Source organism: Meriones unguiculatus, chromosome 10 (assembly GCF_030254825.1).
Source record: "Meriones unguiculatus strain TT.TT164.6M chromosome 10, Bangor_MerUng_6.1, whole genome shotgun sequence".
Classification (NCBI taxonomy): Eukaryota; Metazoa; Chordata; class Mammalia; order Rodentia; family Muridae; genus Meriones; species Meriones unguiculatus.
The window spans coordinates 82298459-82312647 of record NC_083358.1 but is presented as its reverse complement, the minus strand read 5'-3'; the positions used below and the strand labels follow the sequence as shown (position 1 = coordinate 82312647).

At 41.4% G+C, this 14189-nt stretch overlaps 1 protein-coding gene across 4 annotated transcripts in view; it reads right to left on the bottom strand.

The window, feature by feature from the left end:
• Ndst3 (N-deacetylase and N-sulfotransferase 3) overlaps positions 1-13698 on the bottom strand; it is a 147524-nt gene extending 133826 nt beyond the window's left edge. For 3 of the 4 annotated variants that reach the window (XM_060392794.1, XM_021650661.2, XM_060392796.1), the window contains exon 1: positions 13566-13698. The gene's annotated coding sequence lies outside the window, so the exon portion shown is untranslated. Of the gene's footprint in view, positions 1-12867; positions 12985-13565 lie in introns of those variants that run through there. The other variant, XM_060392795.1, reaches the window with a different exon arrangement.
• Between the last annotated feature and the right edge of the window lie 491 nt (positions 13699-14189).

Here is a 14189-nt window from a genome sequence, read left to right as displayed (position 1 = left end):
CCTCCCCTTTTATTTGATCCTAGCCTATCAGGTCTTATCAGGGCTGGCTGCATCATCTTCTTCTGTGCCTTGGCAAGGCTGCACCCACCAAGGGGAGGTGATCAAAGAGCAGGCCACTGAGTTCATGTCAGAGACAGTCCCTGATCCCCTTACTAGGGAACCTACTTGGAACCTAAGCAGCCAATGGGCTTCCTCTGAGCAGGGAATCTAGGTCCTCTCCATGCATGGTTCTTGTTTGGATTATCGGTCTCTGCAGGACCCCTTGGGCCCAGGTTTTTTGGTTCTGTTGGTCTCCTGTGGAGTTCCTGTCCACTACAGGTCTTTCTATCTCCCTCTTCTTCCACAAGGTTTCCTGCACTCTGCCCGAATGTCTCATTTGCTGTTGCCCAACTTTAGTCTCACTATGTACTCATAAACAGCCACTTCTTGCTCCCTGCTTTTTTTTTTTCTAGTTGTAAAAAACCTCATGATGGAATGGACTGATGGTGTCCTCATCTTTCATGGTGCTGTAGGCACAGGCAAGGGCGAGGATATCAACCTCCAAGTCTGTCATGGCTGAGGCAGCCCACGAACTGGTAAGCACGAGAAACTAACTTGCCCTCACAATTCTCTCATCAAATTTTCTGACTTTTCAAACTTGCAAAGACCCAGTAGTTAACACATGGTCATGAAAAAGTCCTCTCCCTTGTACTTACTAACAAAATAGTCACATACTTTTTTTAAATCATCCTTTCTGTTTGGGTGGGGACTCTAAGAAGGGAGAATTAAAACCTCATTTATCTATCATTGCACTCCTGTGCCCAGCATAGAATAAGCTCAATGACTGTCGGTGGAATTTATTGAATTCAATGGCTCATTATGCCTGTAGGTTTATTAGACACTTCTATTTTATGCTAATGCCATAATGTATCTTTTAAGGTTACTCATGACTATTAATAATTATAGTTGCTAAAAATTGCTGGATTTGATGTCTGCTTTACTGAATATGAAGTAAATGCAATCATAACACCCTAGCTAGCATGTGATAAATCTAACATAATAATCTATGGTAGATATAAATCCTCACCCGCACAAAAAAAAAAAATCCCACCCAGAAATTGCTCTGCAATCAGCCATGAGGTAATTACTGAAAAACTAATTTGAGATTACTGCTGTAGTCAATGCTGAAGACAGCACAGAACTGAAACTAGGAACAATCCTTGAATATATAAAGATGGATTCATTGACACCAATGAGACCTGTGAAACAATAGCTAACACCATGTCACACATGACAAGTTATGATTTATGATAGGGAACAGCCAACACTATGTCATATTAATAAGATGTGTGGAAGTCAGTGAAAGTTCTGAAGAGCCATAGCGCCTAAGGAACACCCAGCACAGTGGTGAAGGTATGGATGTGAGGATGGGTGTCAGGAAAATCTCTATCTAGGCGTAAGAAATCTAGTGATTACAATGTATTTGACCAAGACCGAGAATAAAGTAATTATATGACACTATGTACTGTGATAAAGTTGGAAATAATACTTAGTTGGAAAACTATAGCTGATTAATGAATGTCTTTTAGTTTTGAAATAGCATTAGACGTATTTGAACAGAAAGTCAAAAAAAATGTGCACAAGCAATTATTGTGGCAGTGTGTGGTGGTTTGAATAAAAATGGCCCCCAGAGGCTATACAGAGTAGCATTATTAGGAGGTGTGGCCTTGATGGAGAAGGTGTGACCTTGTTGGAAGAAGAGTGTCACTAGGGGGTGGGTTTTGAGGTCTCAGAAACTCAAGCCAGGTCTAGTGACATTCTCTTTCTTCCTGATGCCTGTGGATCCAGATGAACTCTCAGCTTCCTCTCCAGCATCATGCCCGTCTGCATGTCGCCATGTTTCCTGCCATGACAATACAGTGGACTAAACCTCTGAACTGTAAGCCAGTCCCAAATAAATGTTTTCCTTTATAAGAGTTGCTGTGGTCATGGTGTCTCTTCACAGCAATAAAACCTTAACTAAGACAGAGTGTATGCACAATAGTGAAAAGACAGACTTCTTGTTCTACATAGTAGAGAGTGAAGACAGAGAGGAGGGGAGGACAGGACAGGAGAGGAGATGTAGGGATAAGCTAGCTAAAGGCTGCTGTAGTGATTCTGTGGGAATGGGCATGAGTCTCCACTAAGATGCTGTCAGGGAGGATGGACATGAAAGTCTTGGGAGGAAAGCAGAAGTTATGGTTGGAGTGAGAGTGGAGCATTAAAAGTTAAAGGTGTGAGTCAGTAATAGAAGCACAAGCTTAGATAATCCAGAAAAGGTGTTCATTTCCGACGGGGCAGGCAAAATAACTGCGGTATGACAGCATGGGCAAGACCAGCACGTTCTAGAAAACAGGTGACTCAAGATGGACCTTCAAGAAAATCTTTGAAATCTCAACAAGCTACACAAACCCAGTTCCTCAGTAAAACTCCAGCTCTATCCTTTTTCCCTTTCAGGTCAGATCATCGCCATGTGAACCTTCATTGTGAATCCTGTTAAAATACTGTTAGCAGAACTCAACATGCCTGTTCCCTTTTAGGCTCACAGTCCCAAGGGCAAAGGGTTCTTGTTATCTCCAACAATTTATTTCACAGAAAACACTTTAAAAACCAAGATCAACAGGTAAACGCTTTACACAACGAGGCTGTATATTTGAACTGCTCTCACAAATACCTTAAAAAAATTTGTACAGGCATTTGGGGCTTTATGCTAACTAGGGGAACAAACAGGCTGGCCAGCAAGCCTGGGTCTCCATCAGCACTGCAGAATTTATGGCTGTGGGAAATTATGATTCTCAGGCATTTCAGGATGAGGAAAGAAGGACGAATGACGTAAAAATAAGTGTATTAAGTTTTGAAAACGAACTATGCAGGCAGTATCGTGAATAACTACCAGTACAGGAAAGTGGTCCCAGTTTTACATTACCATTTCAGGGGGACTTCCTGTAAGCAGTAGCATCCAGAAAGATGGAACAATATCCACACAGGCATTAAGAGATATTGGCCTGTGCAGACCCTGTCTTGACTCTCTAGAGAATGAGTAACTGGCCATCATGTCACAACTAGTACAGGATGAACTGAAAGAGACTAGAGCAACCTTGCCTTTGCTCCCTTGCCAGGGCCAAGTAGGAAGCAGACACGGAGGAGTCAGTCTTTAAAGTGGGTGCACGTCCATGATCCCAGCGCTGGGGAGGCAGAGACAGGTGGATCTCTATGAGTTTGAGGTCAGCCTGGTCTACGAGCGAGTTCAGGACAGCCAAGGCTACACAGAGAAACCGTGTACTGAAAAAACCAAAAAGAAAAAAAGAAGAGAGAGAGAGAAATAGCTACCTCATGTGGAAGCAGTGTTATCATGCTTGCTTTATCCTAGAGTTTGTTTTTAATCTTTCATATAAAGTTTTAAAATTAACTTAGATTGCAACCAGTTTTCATATGGCATTTTCACACATATTTCATTTTGCTCAACCACCCTGCCCCAGCTTTCATTTACCTACCAACCCCCTATCCTGCTGTACACTTCTGTCCCCTGGATTTCTCCTTACTATTGTCTTTACTTAAAATCTCATTTTTCCCCAGTCTCATGGACCAGTTTCACTTGCTGACCATTACCCACACTTACTCCCACCTAAATACATACACTCACTTGAGAGTTAGAGGTTAGAATCTATGTACGAGAGAGAACATATACTATTTCTGAGTCTTGGTTGTATCACTTAATATAAAGTTTTCCAGTTCTATTCAGTTTCTTGAAGCGTTCATTTTTTCCTTAACAGCTGAATGAAATTCCATTGTGTATATGCACCACACATGTAGACTGATTAGATTCCTCAGCTATTATGAATAGAGAAGCAATGAGCATGAATGACTCAGCTGTACCTCTCCCAGGCACTTTGTACTCTAGAATTTTGAATGATGGTGGGATTAAACAAATCTTCTTAAACTTTTTCATTCATAACCTTTTCTCATTCACGAAACTTTTATGTGATCCTGGGGATATGGGTATATAAAACTAGATATACAAATTCAAATTTATTTTGACAAATCATACAGTAATAAAAACCACTTTTGATATATATATATATAGACATATAATTGTTATCATTTTTTAACGAGTAAAGCAATTTTCATATTAATGAGATCGATGTGCTCATTCATTTTCATACAAAGAATTAGGCATTGCTGAGTATCTGGTGCTGCAGGACATACAGGATCTTCAGTTTTTCAGTGTGGATTAATACTTTGATTTTATTATCATCAATGCTGAGAACACTGCTTTGCATAAATACATGGCAACAAAATGGCAGAGGCACATTTAGAGCCATTTCAGAAATTGTTGGAAATTATGTTCTATTCTTAAGCCAAAATTAATTTAACAACTTCTTTTTCATGAAGCTCAAGTCAGTGACTCAAACAGCAATTTAATTCAGCATTCTAAAATAATAAAATAAGAAATACTAACTTGATAGTTACATGCTAAGGAATGTCGGCAGGAAAACATTCAGTCTGTTTTCTATAATTAAACATTGTACTTAAGTGAAAAACTTTGTGTGTATGCTCTCAAACTAGAGCTGAAGCATTTCCAGCAGGCTTCATAATTGTGCACTCTGTGGCATTGCAGGATCCACTGAAGCCCGTGATACAGCATGGGCTAGCACCACCAGATACACCTCAGCTTCATCACATGTTTGACTATGAGCTAACCTGTGGTCACTGAACATCTAGAAACTTCTTACTATCATTGAATTCTTCACAGCTCCACATCCTGTTACCCCAATTTCATTTGGCATCATGACCTATGGGTGAAGAAGCTGGAGTACAAACCATTGAACTCTCCTAGAATAGCATCTGACACACAGACAAGGAATAAATGAAACCAACCTGTTTTAGTTATTACAAAGATTGTTATAGAAATGAACCATGAGAAAAACATCTAACAATGAAAGTACACTGAGCACCCACAAAGAGCAGCTGATATAAATGTGCTGCACACATTTCACCTTGAGTGAGGTTGTGGGGTGCACAGATGACAACTCTAGAGAGTCACATGGGCTTCCACGCAAAGAAGGATGTTCAGTCAGAAGCATCCCAAAACCAGATCCATGGCTTCTTCCTGCCCTTTCTCTTTCCTTAGATGAGCCACACACTCCCTGGTTTTTATTACCACCTACTCTCCAGGAAATTCCAAAAGCTTATTTGAATCCATGACATCCATAGCTTAAGCCTAAGTTCTTCAAATCAAATCAACCTGGCAATGACAAGTCACATCAACTGTGTAGCCGGTTTGTTCCAATGGAATCTTTGGAAAGCAAACTCAACTTATTCAAAATTGTATTTGCAATCTTCTGTCTGTTTCCTGATGTCTTTTCCTGGGGAAACATGAACAAATGTCTACTCAACACAAATTTAAAAAAATTAAAAAAATGGATAGACAGCACCAAAGTCCAATTTGGTGAGCCAATGAATTTTACTGGGATTACTTATAGCAATATGGGTATGGGGTTACTTACAGAGCGAAAAATGACTCTGCATCACCAAAGCACACTACATACAACATGGGTGACAGATCAGCAAGGTTGGCAGCCTGGACCACATTGCACAACCTGAAGGCAGCTCAACAGGTTCTAGAGTATCCATTCCAGGTAGCTCCACTCATCTTTGCTTCTTCTAGGAAATTTTCCTGGTCCCTGTTTCTTCAAAGGGGTTGGGCATGTCTGAGAGACTTCTTTTGTCTTCTCTGAGAGTGACTCTCTTAAGTCTCTACTCTGTATATAGTCCTGAGAGAGTGAATCATTCTAGTGAAACTGGTCAATTTCAGGGACTTCCTGAAGCAATTTAGTGTTGTTTACTTCCTGTCTTAAGGATCTTCTTTCCCATTACGTCTTGCTTTTTCACTTCCCTGGAAGCACACATTCTTAAGTTTCCCTCTAAAATTCAAGGCTGGTCCACATGAGCCTGACACACTCTTCATCTCCATGCAGCACCTAATGGTTCATGCCTCATGGTCTTTCATTTCAGCCTAGCAGCATATATGAATGAATCCACATCTTCCCAGTTCCTTTCCCCCAAACTCACTCCATTCAGGCGCACGTTTCCTCAGCCAGGAGACATTACATTTGAAGCCATTATGAATGAAAACATTGTTCATTGAACCCAGCACAGATGTTACCAATTCCCCCTACCTTTCTTCGCTGTGGCAATAAAATAGAACTTGGATTAGTTTTTTAGAACTAGAGTTTTATCAGAACCCCTGCACAGATGTAGCCCAGGGCAATTTAATGTCCAAGTGGGTTTCCTACTAATGGGAATGGGGACTGTCTCTGACATGAACTGATTGGCCTGCTCTTTGATCACCTCCCCCTGAGGGGGGAGTAGCCTTACCAGGACACAGAGGAAGACAATGTAGCCACTCCTAATGAGGATCAGTGGACTGGGGGAGGGGCATGGGTGGAGAAGAGGGGATTGGGAGGGGAAGAAGGAGGGTGCTACAGGTAGGATACAAAGTGAATAAACTGTAATTAATAAAAATTAAAAAATAAGAAAAAAACTTATTAATTCAAATTCAAATTCCTATGCACAGCCACAAGGCCCTGCATGGTCAGCACTCTGCCCTGACCTATAGTACTTGATCAGATCGTGGCTTTTCTCTCACTCTCCCAAAGACACCATCTCCTTCTTGCCTTAGGGTCTTTTCATGTGGTATCACCTATGCCTGGAATTTTTTTTTCCCTATTTCACCAGCTGTATCTTAATTCTAAGTATAAATGTCTCAGCTCGGAGAGGTCACCCATCAATCCTGGGTCCCCAATGCCTTCCTGCTGAAATATCTTCTCATTGCCTTGCATTTTTTTCTGCGGCACATCCCACGTTTTCTAGTTTTGTGATGTTCTATGTGTTGTTTCTCCATAGATAGAGAAGCATCTGTGAGTACTTGAATGGTTTGCTTTGTGCTCAGTAACAACAACAAAAAAATAAATAAATAAAATAAAAAGAAGAAGAAGAAAAGAAAACAACAACAAAAAACCAGGTTTTTAATAGAAGAACATCCCATTGAATACTTATTCAGTGGGGGAATGGAGGCCTTTACTCAATCTTATAAATAGCAGCTCATTCACAAACTAGGGCAATACTCAAGTCAAACCATCAATCACACTGGCCTCAAACAGTCAGGTCAATAATATAAACATTGAAAGCAGTGGTGACCATCTTGACCAGAGCCATAAATCAGGATGTACAAAATGTGACTCTCACTGGCCCTTACTTGGATTCTATTTTTCACATTCTGAAATTTTGCAGAATTTAGTGTGGCTAGAGTTTCTTTGATTGCATCTGTTTTTTTTTTTAAGATTATATTGGCCATTCTCTAATTATTTTTAATTAAGAAAAAGTGAAAGGGCAGTGTCTTTTGGAATCACAAGCCATTCCACACACAGAGGGAAGAACTGAATATATATTGTAAGGTCCTACAGTTATCTGTAAGACAAACCAGTTTAACAAGGTAAGGTCTCTTCTCTTCCAGTGATACCCATCATCACCCTAAAGAAACAAAATCATTTTCAAATGGAATGGAATCATGTTGCATTTGTCAGAATGTGAAATGGAAAATAGACAGTCATCTGGAAAATGAGTATTAATAACTAAGGTGCCAGAGGTTCTTACAGTTGAAAGACTCAGGAGTCTGAACAATATTTCTCTTTCTCAAGTTCATTGTATATAAGTTTTGAAAAATGCATTTGGAGCCTTCAAATACTTTTCTTGGCTATGCTAAAAGTAATTTAGCAGTATTAAAAAGTGACAAAGAACATGCTTTTCTCTGGGAAAGAATGTGTGAAACTGTGTCATGTTCATTGAACCCTGCTGTGGTAAGCACGTAAGAAACTGGTTTCTGTGTAGCACAGCGGAGAACACACTCTGTCTCTGGAACAGGGACTTAAAAATGGATGTGAGAAAAGCCTTAGTTGGGGTCATTATCTTTGTATAGCAAATTAAAAAGAAAATGACTACTGTGATGTTCCCATCCTTTTTGTATTTAGAAGTCATGAAGGGAAGATTGTAGTTAGCTCATTTCCTTCAGTGTTGTGCTATCTAGCAAGGCAGGAAAGAAAATTATTCCATTACTGTTTGTTGTCTGTTGTCCCTGTGTATGAAGCTGAAACGGCAGAATGTCTGCTTACTATTTCTTGAGTTGAGCTGGAATACACACGTAATGGCAGGCACAATGCAGCATGAGGGCTTTCATTGGTTCCCAGCATCTCTGAGGACCTGAGAGTGTTTATCACTGGCGTCTCTATCACAAGGTACAGTATGGCCGTAGCACATAGTTGACAGTATGATTGTGGGCTACTTTTTAGACAGATTACATAAAGAAGAAAAGGAAAGATGGTCAATGTGCCAAGAGAAAATGGGTCTAGAGTAGGAAACTGAAGACTAGAGAGGATGATAAGAACTTCTGACCAGGGTGTGGGTGCTGGTCCCATGGCTCTAGTCTAGAAATTCATCCATAAGGAAGGCAGGTTAGTCTCCTCTTTTTCTTTGGCTACCTTTGAGAATAAGTAACATCTACACAGTTAGAGTAACAACTAAACCTGACTATCTATACTTTATTAAGGAGTGTGCTACATTTAATTGTCCTGGGCACTGCTTTCTGTCTGGTGCAGAATCCATGCTCAGCAAATAACCTTCTGAATGATAACTTATAAATACCTATTTTCTATGCTAGGGTAGAGTAGTATGGAATGGCTGAAGAAGTACCTGGATTCTTTACTTTATAATGAGGGGCATATCAAACCATATTTGATGGCACAGATGACAGAACTGAGCAGTGGTGACTGCCATGTACAATTAAAGCCATATTCAAAATGAATTACAGCTCCAGTGCTGGCCAGTGGTATTATTTTACATAGTTAATCTCTTAGTGCCTCAATTTCCTCATTTAAAGTGGGAGTAGTACCTAGTTGAAACAAGGTTCATGGAATTTTATATGCAAAGTGTGTCAACAGTGATGGTACAGGCTAAGTGACTATAATTGTTACTTTAGCAGCTGACTGCTCTAGAAAATAACTCTCCAGCAAGTTAAGATTTGTGTTACTCTCTGATGGCTTTTCTTTTTTTCATATTTTTTATTTTTATTAATTATAGTTTATTCACTTTGTATCCCCCCTGTAGCTCCCTCTCTCCTCCCCTCCCAACCCCACCCTCCCTCCTCTTTTTCCACCCATGTCTCTCCTCAAGTCCACTGATAGGGGAGGTCCTCCTCTCCTTCCTTCTGATCCTAGTCTATCAGAGTGGCTGCATTGTCTTCCTCTGTGGCCTGGTAAGGCTACTCCCCCCTCTGGGGGAGGTGATCAAAGAGCAGGCCAATCAGATTATGTCAGAGACAATCCCTGTTCCCATTACCTTGGAACCTACTTGGACACTGAACTGCCATGGGCTACATCTGTGCAGGGGTTCTAGGTTATCTCCATGAATTCTCAACTTCATATGGAATAATAAGAAACCCAGAATTGCTGAAACAATCCTCTACAATAAAAGATCTTCTGGAGGTATCTCCATCCCTGATCTCAAGCTGTACTATAGACCAACAATACTAAAAACTGCATGATACTGGCATAGAAACTGACTGGTGGATCAATGGACTCGAACAGAAGACCCTGACATAAATCCACACACTTATGGACACCTGATTTTTGACAAAGATGCCAAAACCATTAAATGGAAAAAAAGACAGTATCTTCAACAAATGGTGCTGGTCTAACTGGATGAAAAATGCAAACAGATCCATACTTATCATCCTGCACAAAACTATAGTCCAAGTGGATCAAAGACCTCAACATAAAACCAGATACTCTAAATCTGTTAGATGAAAAAAGTGGGGAAAAGCCTTGAACTCATTGGCACAGGAGACAACTTCCTGAACAGAACACCAACAGCACAGGCTCTAAGATCAACAATCAATAAATGGGACCTCATGAAACTGAAAAGCCTCTGTAAAGCAAAGGCCACCATCCTCTGATGGCTTTTCATAGGGATTTCTACAATTCTGGACAAAAGACCCGGGAAGAGGCTTTGAGACCATTACAAGGGTGACAAAACCAAGCCCAAAGCCAGAAAGAGCCTTTCAGGGACTTTGCCATGGCACAGCCAGATGTGGAATCCAGTGTACTTTAACTTTTTTTTTTCTGCTTGTTTGTTTTTTAATACAGGGCTTCTCTGTGTGGATGTCTTGTATGTCCTGGACTTGCTTTGCAGACCAGGCTGGTCTCAAACTCACATTGATCTGCTTGCCTCTGCCTCCCTGAGTACTCCCTGAGTAAAGGCGTGCACCACAATGCAGGGCTCTTTAACTTTACAAGGACTGTAATTAAACAAAAGGATTAAAACTTGGCATGCAGGGGAAATGGAGGCCATAACTGAGACAACTAAGGGTTGTGGCCCAAGTCTACGATGCTGGCTGTTCAAACTCTGGCTAACCAACAGGTACTCATTAGCCACAGTACTCAGCAATTTTAGAAATGTTGGGAATTTTTTTGTGCTACGGGCATTCACCATAACTGGGTTGAACTTTTTTCTAGCCATATAACTTATATTAAACTGATAAAAGTATTTAGAATCAGATAAGAGTATAAACCAGGCTGGAGAGATGGTTCCATGGTTAAGAGCACTTGCCACTCTTGCAGAGGATTCAGGTTCAATTCCCAGCACCCACAAGATGGCTCACAACCATATATAATTCCAGTTACAGGTGATCTGACCTCCACAGGCACAAGGGATGTAAACGGTGCAAATAAATACATGCAGGCAAAAATATGCATACACATAAAATAATGTAAAAGTAAATATGCATACACATAAAATAATGTAAAAGTAAAATTTAAAAAGTATAAGCCATCTATTATGACAACCAGGTGCTTTACCTGTATAGAGTCTACTAAAAAGATAAATGCTACAGTTTTTTATTTCCTACAACTGTAAGAGGAAGTTAAATCATACAATAATTTTTGAGTATGCTCACATTACTGATCTTTGTATCACAGCTGATATTATTATGGCCCAGCACACCCTCCATCTGTACCAGCCCTCAGAGGTCCTGCATGTTTGTGGCCTGCATCTCTGCAGCGACCACATCTTAGAGAAAGAAAAGTACCATAGCTGCCTAAGCTGCTAAGCAGCTGGGAATAGTGCAGTTATTCTTAATTCTATTTCTTTGTTCTCATATGAAGTACAGACAAACCATAAACATATGTATTTAAGGAGTTTGCTTTTGGAAATAACCTACACTCTTCAGTTTAGAAGCTGGCCACAATCACCAAAGGTTAGGTGAAGCCTCTTCCAGGACAAAGGAATCCATATAATCGGGTATCTCAAACCAAAATATAACAATTATGATCTCTTTATGGTTTTTAAGTTTTGAAATAAAGTCAGTATTTCAATTGCAGCTCCCAAGAGTTTCTTTACATAGAGACAGCTTCAGAGGAAGGATGGTTTCTCAACAAATCTCTCAATTACAACAAAAAGTAAATCTCCTATTTACTGGAACTTTTAGAAATAAGATTTTCTTCAAGAAAATTTATTCCAAGAGAAGATATAGTAGACCTGAACCAAAACAAACTGTAACAAAATTCTCTGCAAAGAAACAGAACTCTCAGTTGATCTCAAATATCTTAGGAAGCTGAGAAAATTACCACCTCAAGTGCCCAGCTTGCAATTGGCATTTAATTCCAGAAAGAGCTAAGCCTTCTGCTTTACCATCAATAGCCCAGAGGGGACAAAGAGAGCATTACTGAGTACAAGACATGGTACTAAGTAGAGAAGGCAGGAGGAAGCCTCTCCCAGTGCACGACACAGATATCCTCAGGAGAATCTTAAAAAACCAGCTCTTTCTTTTTTATATTTGAAACCTTCTCAAATACAAAACTGACAGGGAATTATGGCTGAAGAAAAATGAACATTTTCAGCCGAATATGAAACTTTCCTGTCATTATTCTTCTCTCACAAACAGCACTGTGCCATAGTTTATCATATGATATTTTCTAAGGACAAAAGGAAAAAGCAAATGACCTGAGCTCGGTTTCATCCCCGACTCCCTATTTTTATTTGTGCCTTAACCTAACATCAGGAACTCATCTGTGCTGTTTTCATGAATTCTCTTTCAAACTACAAATGTTACTATTTCCCAATGTGTTTATAAAAATACAGGTATTAAATGTATTTCAAGCCCCAATAGTGCCCATATATTGGAAAAACTAGTTGAGAAGTGATTAGACCAAGCTACTGAGAGTGTAATTTAGTTTTCCCTGTTCCCTCCCCCAAAGCGGCTATAGTAAAGGAAAAACACATCTGCTTTCTTTTAATTCAAAGCTTCTCTACTCAATAGTCAGGCAAATAGCTGGGCAAATTATTTACTTTTTTACTTAATGTTTTAATCATATCATTTTAAACAATGTTTTAGGTTATAAACTGCATCAAATATGAAGCTTTGTGAAGCATTGTTACTGCATGATAAACTGGTGGATGGATTTTAAATCTTTAATGTTATTTCCAAAATTCCAACCAGCCGAAAGACATTCAGTTGATCACCCATGCTACTCCTGCATAATGTGAGTTTGTCGAGATGTGTCCTCATCTCAACCAACTCAGACGGTCACCTCCTCAGTTCTTTAACCCGAAGAGCGTGAAACTTGAAAATGATCTTCAGATGATGAAATGTTTTACTGGCTCATTTATCTTATTTAATAAAATTAGGTATCTGTTCAGTGCAAAGACCCTTGATGGGATGAATACAAAGTTATCTTTTCTTGAAAGCCCCTCCGAGTAAACTGTCTACGCAAAGTCTAAATTTACAGATACACTTACCTGGAATTAGAGTTCAGAGAGTTGGAAAATTCGCGGGAAAGTTTCAATGGACAGACCAAAATAAAAAAAAAAAAAAAAATCAAAGAGGAGTATGTGCAGCCTTCCGTTGGGCTTTCTGCCTTTGCCAGTGGCAGTGAGACTAGTCCTGGCCAGTACCCTCACGTTATGTAACAACTTATTAATATTAGCCATCAGACTGCTACCAAGCGGGCGAGGCACTAGAGGGCAAGAGTGACACACGCAAGACCCATCTCTAAGGGACAGCTCTTGGGACCACTTCAGGGGAGACAGATGCTAACTAAGCTGATAAATACCACGTTTGAAAGCACCACCGAAACTTGCCCGTGTTCCTCGAAGAATATTTTAAAGGACGATTCCCGACTAGCCCGAGTTAACAGGTTAATACGCATAAGCAAAGAACCACACCATGCAAAACAAAAAACAAAAAACAACTTTCAGGATTATATTTACAAACCCACAGTGATTCAGGGGGTGTTGTCTCTGCATTGTTTAAATCAACGTATTTCAAACAGGAAAGGGATGGCTGCAAATAAAATTCAACGAGTGTACATCTCAAGACCCTTCGTTTCCAGTGGCCAGAAACTTGCTATGGTCGCGCTGCCATCTCTGGGGTCCGCATTTCAAGTGGCCAGGGTAGGACTGCTAGGTGAGGACCTGCGTGCCTTCCTAGACATTACCTCGGGCTGTGGAACGCCGGCATCCTGCCTCCCGGTCCTCCGCTTCTCTGCACTACAGCTGCGCAGCCAGGGCTGCGGCGGCTTCCCCGAGCATCCGCTCGCCCGCGGAGTGGGCTGGGCGCGCGGGGCGGGCGGGGCTCGCGGGGCGAGTGGTCCAGTAGCTCGGGGCGGGACTGGGCGGGGCTGGGCGGGGCTGGGCGGGGCGGCCCAGTTCTCCGCGCGCTCCAGGACCCGCCCTCGCCCCCCTCCCTCGCCCCACGCCGCCGCGCGGTCTCCCGTGTGCCCGCAGTCCGCGCGCGCACGCAGGAGCCGGAGGAGGCGCGAGCATGGACCAGGTTCCCGACCGCCCTGGGAGCTGCGGGAGGGAGTTAGGGAGGAGCCGAGCTGCACCACAGGTGCCGGTCCCTTGTTCGGGATGGGGCAGTCTGCAGGCTTTCCCCTGCTCGCTGGTCACCTCCTCCATCCTGGAAGACCAGTGCAAGGACAAAAGCAGAAGAAAAGGCATTTTAGATTCAAGGTGAGGGTGGGCAAGAGCCCAAGGGGAAGGGGTTTTCAAATACACGGTGGGCCGCACCAGGGCAGAGCAGTTTGAGGCAGGGGCGGTCCACAAGTGGTAACTTGTAA